General features: G+C 42.2%; 1 non-coding gene across 1 annotated transcript; it reads right to left on the reverse strand.

Annotated features, from left to right (window-relative positions):
• Window positions 1–6701: 6701 nt before the first annotated feature.
• On the reverse strand, window positions 6702–6774 carry trnak-cuu (transfer RNA lysine (anticodon CUU)). The gene has a single exon. It is a non-coding gene; the product is annotated as a tRNA-Lys (tRNA).
• Window positions 6775–7849: the final 1075 nt, after the last annotated feature.

Below are 7849 nucleotides of genomic sequence, written 5' to 3' on the forward strand. Positions count from 1 at the left end.
CATCCTACCAGTCATCACTGCAACACTCATTCTATTTGCATCAGTTGTGATGCCACACAAATAAATATTTAATTCAATCTCATCCCAGCCTGGTGAAAATGAAACCAGCTACACCGCAGGCAACGTTATCAATAAACCTATTTATCCGAGGGAAGTTAAAGCAGTGCAGATTACAGTTTTAGATATGCAAACATTTCTTGAGGGCAGAGCTGCTGTAGAGCCCGAAATGTTTTTTGGCTTACTTAAACTTTAATGTAAAAAGCGAGAGAAGTGCAAATTTTATGGTTTAGCACAGGGGTGGCCAACCCGCGGCTCTCGAGCCGCATGCGGCTCTTTGCCTGGTTTCATGCGGCTCTTACGTTCATATCAAAGTTTATGTTTGTGTTTTGATTTTTTTTTATGTTGTTGTTTTAAAATGTGCGCGTTCGCTTCGCTTGAGTTCAATACGGTATTTTTCATCAAATGCGCATGTGTGTGAGATGAAAATACCGCAAAGTTTCCCAGTAGGAGCAAGTTCGCCCTTAAAATGGCAGGAAAAAAATGCACAGCAAAAAGAAAATATGAAGATGAACACAGGACGTTTTTAACAGAGTGGGAGAGTTTATATTTTTTTGTTGAACGCAATGGTAAGCCATTCTGCCTTATATGTCAGACGTCATTAGCGCATTTCAAAGCTTCAAATCTTCAGCGCCACTTCAGCTCACTCCATGCTAACATCGACCAGGAATTTCCAAAAGGGACTGAACTTCGCAAGCACGAGTTGGCCACTTTGAAAAGTCAGGCAGAAAAGCAGATACAGTTTTTCCAAAAATTTACGAAGCGGTCAGAGACCATAACGCTCGCATCCTATCAGCTGGCTTGGAACATTGCACGGGCTAAAAAGCCATACAATGAAGGGGAGTTCGTTAAAAAATGCCTCAGTGATGTTGTTGGAATCTTGTCTCCTGAAAACGACAAATTAAAACGCATGGTATCAGACGTCCAACTGTCCCGCCACACTGTTGAACACAGAATATCGGACATTAACACGGCTATTGAATCACAGTTGCACTCTGACCTTCAAGCATGTGAGTATTTTAGTGTCGCATTGGATGAGAGTTGTGATATACAAGACAAGCCTCAGTTGGCAATATTTGCACGGTCTGTTTCAAACGTGTGTGTGTGTGAGACAGTGCACACAATGTTCATTGTTGAAAATGACTGGCCTGTGGTTTTAGTACTGTAGGAGTCCATTTCTGTCATTATCATGTTGGTGTGTGACATTTACAATAAATCTGGCTGAGCAGAGGTGTGTGTGTGTGTGTGTGTGTGTGTGTGTGTGTGTGTGTGTGTGTGTGTGTGTGTGTGTGTGTGTGTGTGAGAGAGAGAGAGAGAGAGAGAGAGAGAGAGAGAGAGGGAGGAAAGGATGGGTGATGTTCATGTGTGCCCATGCGTATGATGTGGCTCTTTGCGGTAACACAGTAAAAAAAAAGTGGCTCTTGGTCTCTGACTGGTTGGCCACCCCTGGTTTAGCATGTAAGCCTGACACAGAGCGATAAGGAAAATACAAGGACGGGGAAAATCTGTGAAGCTGAGCCATCTTGCTACAAACGCGAGCTCGATGGCCAGATATACTTTTGATGAAGTCCATACTCATAAATAGAAAACAATATTTTTTTGCCAACTTGTGCTTGGAAAACATGTGTTCTGGCTGCGCTCACTGAGGTTAAATAAATAAAACTGCGACTTCTCAGCAAGCAGTGATTCGAAACTAAAACAGTGTTTGTTTAACTGGAGTCAGTAAAATATATGAGCCAAGAAGTTCTGTTGGAGTTTTGAACTCTGTGCAATTATTGAGAATTTCTGAGAAATTGAAAGTTGAGTCTCTTCTAGTTTAATGTGATCCTGCAAACCATTGTGCTGATTAACTGACCTCTGAAATTGATGACAGACTTTATTATTTTATTAGTACAAAATGGAGATGTTCAGTAGTCATATAAAATGAACCTTTGCTGCTCTTTAGTTGTTTTTTTTTATAGTTTTCTTTATGGTTTTGTTCATTGGTATAGTTTATAGTAGTAAAAATTGTAATATGAACCCATTACCTACTTTCACCCTACTATCACCCTATTAGAGCACTTCGCTCTCGCTCTGCAGGCCTACTTGTTGTTCCTAGAGTATTTAAAAGTAGAATGGGAGGGAGAGCCTTCAGTTTTCAGGCCCCTCTTCTGTGGAACCAGCTTCCAGTTTGGATTCGGGAGACAGACACTATCTCTACATTCAAGATTAGGCTTAAAACTTTCCTTTTTGCTAAAGCATATAGTTAGGGCTGGACCAGGTGACCCTGAATCCTCCCTTAGTTATGCTGCAATAGACATAGGCTGCCGGGGAACTCCCATGATGCATTGAGTTTTTCCTTTCCAGTCACCTTTCTCACTCACTGTGTATTAACAGACCTCTCTGCATTGAATCATATCTGTTATTAACCTCTGTCTCTCTTCCACAGCATGTCTTTTATCCTGTCTTCCTTCTCTCACCCCAACCGGTCGCAGCAGATGGCCCCGCCCCTCCCTGAGCCTGGTTCTGCCGGAGGTTTCTTCCTGTTAAAAGGGAGTTTTTCCTTCCCACTGTCGCCAAAGTGCTTGCTCATAGGGGGTCATATGATTGTTGGGTTTTTCTCTGTATCTATGAAGCGCCTTGAGGCGACTTATGTTGTGATTTGGCGCTATATAAGTAAAATTGAATTGAATTGCAATTAAATATAATTGCAGCACGGTGGCACGGTGGTTAGCACTGTTGCCGCACAGCAAGGAGGTCCTGAGTTCAATTCCACCATCAGGCCGGGGTCTTTCTGTGTGGAGTTTGCATGTTCTCCCCGTGTTTGCATGGGTTCCCTCCGGGTACTCCGGCTTCCTCCCACCGTCCAAAGACATGCAACTTGTGGGGATAGGTTAATTGGATAATCCAAATTGCCACTAGGTGTGAATGTGCGAGTGAATGTGAGTGCGAATGGTTGTCTGTCCCTATGTGTTAACCCTGCGACAGACTGGCGACCTGTCCAGGGTGTACCCTGCCTCTCGCCCTATGACAGCTGGGATAGGCTCCAGCGCCCCCCGCGACCCTGGATTAATTGAATTGAATTGAATTTTTAAGATACATCTGTTCACCTGTTTGATAATGCAAATATCTAATCAGCCAGTGATATGAAAGCAAATCACTGTATTAATTCTGGTCAAGAAGGCCCGATGAAGTTCACACTGGGCATCAGAGTGATGAAGAAATGTGATTTTAGTGGCTTAAGTGAATGTGGCATGAATGATGGTGCCAGGTGAGCTGCTCTGAGTTTTTCCCAAACTGCTGATCTGGTGGGATTTTCCAAAACAACCATCGTTTACAGGAATGGTTAAAAAAAAAAAAAGAAAATAACTCAAATTACCACTTAGCACCAAAGTATGGTGAAGAGCACCTCTGAATGCATGACATGTCAAACCTTGACGCAAAAAACAGCAGCTCTGCACCAGACTAAGTGTCACTTCTGTCAGAAACTCGGGCTACAGTTCACAGGACCTCACCAAAATATGGTGTGATGACTCTTCATTTCTGATGCAACATTTAGATGGCAGGGTCCAAATTTGGCATAGACAACATGAAAGCATGGAACCATTCTGCCTTGTCAACAGTTCAGGATGGTAGGGGTGTAATGGTGAAGCCACATTGAACCCCTTAGAACGAACTGAGCCTCATTTAAACAACACCACCTATTTGAGTAATGTTACTGATCATGTCCATCTCTTTATAAACGCAGTGTACCATCTTCTACTGGCTGATCCCAGCAGAGTAACACACACTGTCACAAAGCTCAAATCATCTCAAACTGGCCTCCACCGTCACCCTGTCCAATAGAGCACCTTTGTGATGAGTTGGAACAGGTGATTCTCATCATGGGCGAGAAGCTGACATATCTGCAGTAACTGTGTGATGCTGTCATGTAAATATGGACCAAAATCTCTGTTTCCAGCACCTTGTTGAATCTGTGCCATTAAGAATTAAAGCAACTGTGAAAGCAAAACGGGTCCAGCCTGATATTATTAGGGTGAAAGTGTCCAGTGAATGCATATGGCCTGATTCTCTTACTCGTGTCATATAGGTTGTGTCTAAAACTATTTATCCATGCACTTTCAACTCTCTGTGTAAAGAGGTCTATGTACACAACTGTATATTGACTTCATTTTATGCTGTTGCTAAGTGCCTGCCGGTCATAGGTGGTAGTTTGATTGTATCTATTATTGTAGAGTGTTTACTTTACAATATAAAGCACATTGAGGCGACTGAAGTTGTGATTTGATACTGTATAAAAAAAACTGAAATAAATGAATTTTTAAAAATAATGTAAATTCTCAGGTAATTTTTCTCTATGATGGTTATTATGTCATCGATGTCACACAGTGAAACATCACAGACCAGCCTTATCTAAATAACAAAAATACCAACATGCATTTTGGCATATAATATAAATGCATGTTGTACTGAGTGAACATCTCTACCAAATGAATAAACATAAATATAAATACTTTGTGGAAGTTTATGTTGTGGTTGACTGCCGCTATCCCACACATCCATTTGTCTTCTTTTTCCTCTGGTGCAGGTCATGATGGTGCTGACCACTACATTAGTTGTCATGGAGGTTTTGTGGGCTTTGTGTGATCTGTATAGCATATAGAAATAAACAATATGAGCTGAAGATGTGAAAAGAGGCAGGCAGCCCTTATCCTCTGACAAGAAACAAGTGTAGCATGATGCATAACACAGCATGGAAGAGGAATAAAGATCAAGCTGTCCTGCTGCTTCACTTCTTTACTGTAAGACATAGAAATATCTGCTCTGCATTATCTGACAAAGTATGCATGCAATTTTTGCTGAATTTATTACAGTGCTTTGTCATTCTGACATTAAATTAAAGTTTCTATGTTTAATAAATATTTTAGTTCATTGGTAAAGGTTAATTAATTTTAAAGCTATAGAGACGGGAGGTTAATTCCTGTTTGGATTTACAATGCTACAGCTTATTGTGTGTTTTCGGGGCCTAAATTTGTTTACACATTGAAAAAATGAGAAAAATCCTTAAGGAGAAATTTCCTGTGACATGTGAATCAATGGTTTGTATGTAGCAGACTGAACTACATTTAGTTTCAGCTCTGTCTGTAACACAGATTGAGCTGTAAAAGTAACAATAATGGTAAGATTTGACAAACAGTTATGTAAACAGGAAATTAATCTCAGTGTAATCTCCACTAAAGAAATGGGTAGCTGTAGTATAAGCCTGTGTGTATACGTGCACCTATGTTAGTATGCATCTGAAAATCTCTTATCTTTTTGAATAGTATTCACTTTTCCATAATCTGTTTGTGAATCTGCACAACCACACAGGAGTTTTTAGTTATTTTGGCTGATTAGACCTACAGTCATGTTGTACAGAGATTAATTGAGGTGGAGGAGTACAAGATTACAAGCAGTCAGGGCAGGCAAACACCACAATAGTAGCAGGCAAAGAAAATCTGGGCATTGAAAGAAGGAAAATGCTGCAAGGCAGGTCTGATAACTGGTCAACTGAGAGAAGAGCCAAAGATCTTAGGCAGACAGCCCAAGGGCTGGTGAGCACATGCACAGATCCAGTGGATGGTTTTGTGGTTTGTGAGCAGGAGAAACAGAGACTTCAGGTAGATGGCCTAAAGGCAGGGCAGCTGTTGAATGTGGAATACGTCTACTGGCCAGCGGTATGTAGTGAGGCTGGATCCTCTTTGGGGAAAGCTGGGTGAGCTGAATTGTTCAGTTAAGTGCAGGTTGTGGGGTGATCAAAATCCTGGAGACCAGAGTTTCAAGAAACCTGCCATGAACCAGAAGACAGAAGATCGCTGGCAGTCTGAGGATTGACCTACACAACTGACTCTAAGGTGGACGAGAGGCCAATCAGGTTATCAGACAATTCAAGGACAGTTTTTCTACCTAAACTGCTCCTCTGTTGGCCAACTAAGTGTCAGGCAAAGCAATGCTAGAAGTTTAACTTGCTGCTAGCAATCATATTGACTAATGGCTATAGTGGTGCTAGCTAACTGGCAGAACTAACCAGGTGGGAGGACTAGGCAAGTAGTAAAGGTGGTGGCTGAGGCAGAGGATCATGTATAAGGATGACATGCAAAAATTTTCAACAATCTCCTGTTTCCAAATGGATCTTTCCAAATGTTGAACTTCAGAGTTCTCAGAAAAAGTGTCTAAACGTATCAAGTCCCTCCAGGAAATATTGAGAACATCAGAATATCGAGAAAGTTGCCAGATTAATTCATGTCAGTCTGTGCTATCAGGAGTTCCTCCTCCATGACTTTCTCAAGCTGACAATACCCCCAGATGAAATCAGCAGCCCTCCACCGCGTCTGTGTACAGCTGTCCCGGAAACGGCTTTGTCCTCCAATCTAATGGTTTACCAGAGCTGAACTGAAAAAGCAAAACAAAACCCAAATGTATAAGCCAGGTGTAAGTAATAAAATGAGTAATTGACTAGATTTAGCTGCTTCATGTTTGGGTGTTAGCAGCATCACTCCATGTCCTCCTACCTCAAGTACACAACTACACTGGATGAAAGATGTTTTCAAGCATTTCAAGGCTGTCAGATGTGATGCTTAGAACAATCATGCATTTACCTGACAAGTCCTGTCTTAAAGCAGCCACACCCAACGTGGGGCTTGAACCCACGACCCTGAGATTAAGAGTCTCATGCTCTACTGACTGAGCGAGCTGGGCTTGAGCTGCTGCATTAGGAAATATCATAAGATATGTTAAGCTGAAGCATGAGAAGGGCTCTTCTCTCTGAAAGGACCATGACAGCAGAACTGGATCTGAACAGAGGAGATCAAACTGGTGATGATGTTTGGTCAGAATGCACCACCCAGCATATCATATCATCTGCACTGGTCCGTCATGGTAAAGAGAGAGATCCAACTGTAAAAGCAAAGCTCTTAAATCACCGGTCGATCTATGTACCCACCCTCACCTCTGGTCATGAGCTGTGGGTAGTGACCGAAAGAATTAGATCGCAGACACAAGTGTTGGAAATTAACTTTCTCCGAACAGTGGCTGGCCTCTCCCTTAGAGATAGGGTGAGACGTTCAGCCATCCGGGAGGGGCTCAGAGTAGAGCAGCTGCTGCTCCACATCGAAAGGAGCCAGCTGAGGTGGTTTGGGCATCTGATGAGGATGCCTCCTGGGCGCCTCCTGGGTGAGGTATTCTGGGCATGTCCCACCGGGAGGAGGCCCTGGGGCAGATCCAGGACACGCTGAAGGGATTATATCTCTCGGCTGGTCTGGGAGCACCTTGGTCTTCCCCCAGATAAGCTGGAGGAGGTGGTTGGGGAGAGGGCTGGGCTTCTCTGCTTGGGCTGCTGCCCTCGTGACCCGGCCCCAGATAAGTGAAAGAAGATGGATGGATGCATGGATGATGGATGATTGGTGTATAATCACTTTATACCAAGCATGTTTTCCTTACTGGTTAAATAACTGAATAAATAAACATTTTATTTTTATTTATATATTCAATTGCATTTTACTTAAAATCTTTGCTGCATGTTTATTGAGTTGAAGAATATTTTTTCTGCAAGAATCAATGCTTTACTTAATAGGCCGCCACCTCAAATGGTGACAAAACCTGGCTCACAAGGAAAGAAAAAAAATTTCCAAGTAAAAATAGGATGAACTCAACCATATTCTATTTTTATATACAAGTAAGTTGATTTGTCGGTGTAATCCACTGCATCATGTGGCACAACTAAACAGCACAGATAAACATAGAAATATAAAACACTCGTTGTGCAGCTTCACGG

The sequence above is a fragment of the Rhamphochromis longiceps genome, linkage group LG3, assembly GCF_057381845.1.
Source record: "Rhamphochromis longiceps isolate RC_006_pf linkage group LG3, R_longiceps_female_GT1.1, whole genome shotgun sequence".
NCBI classification, from domain to species: domain Eukaryota; kingdom Metazoa; phylum Chordata; class Actinopteri; order Cichliformes; family Cichlidae; genus Rhamphochromis; species Rhamphochromis longiceps.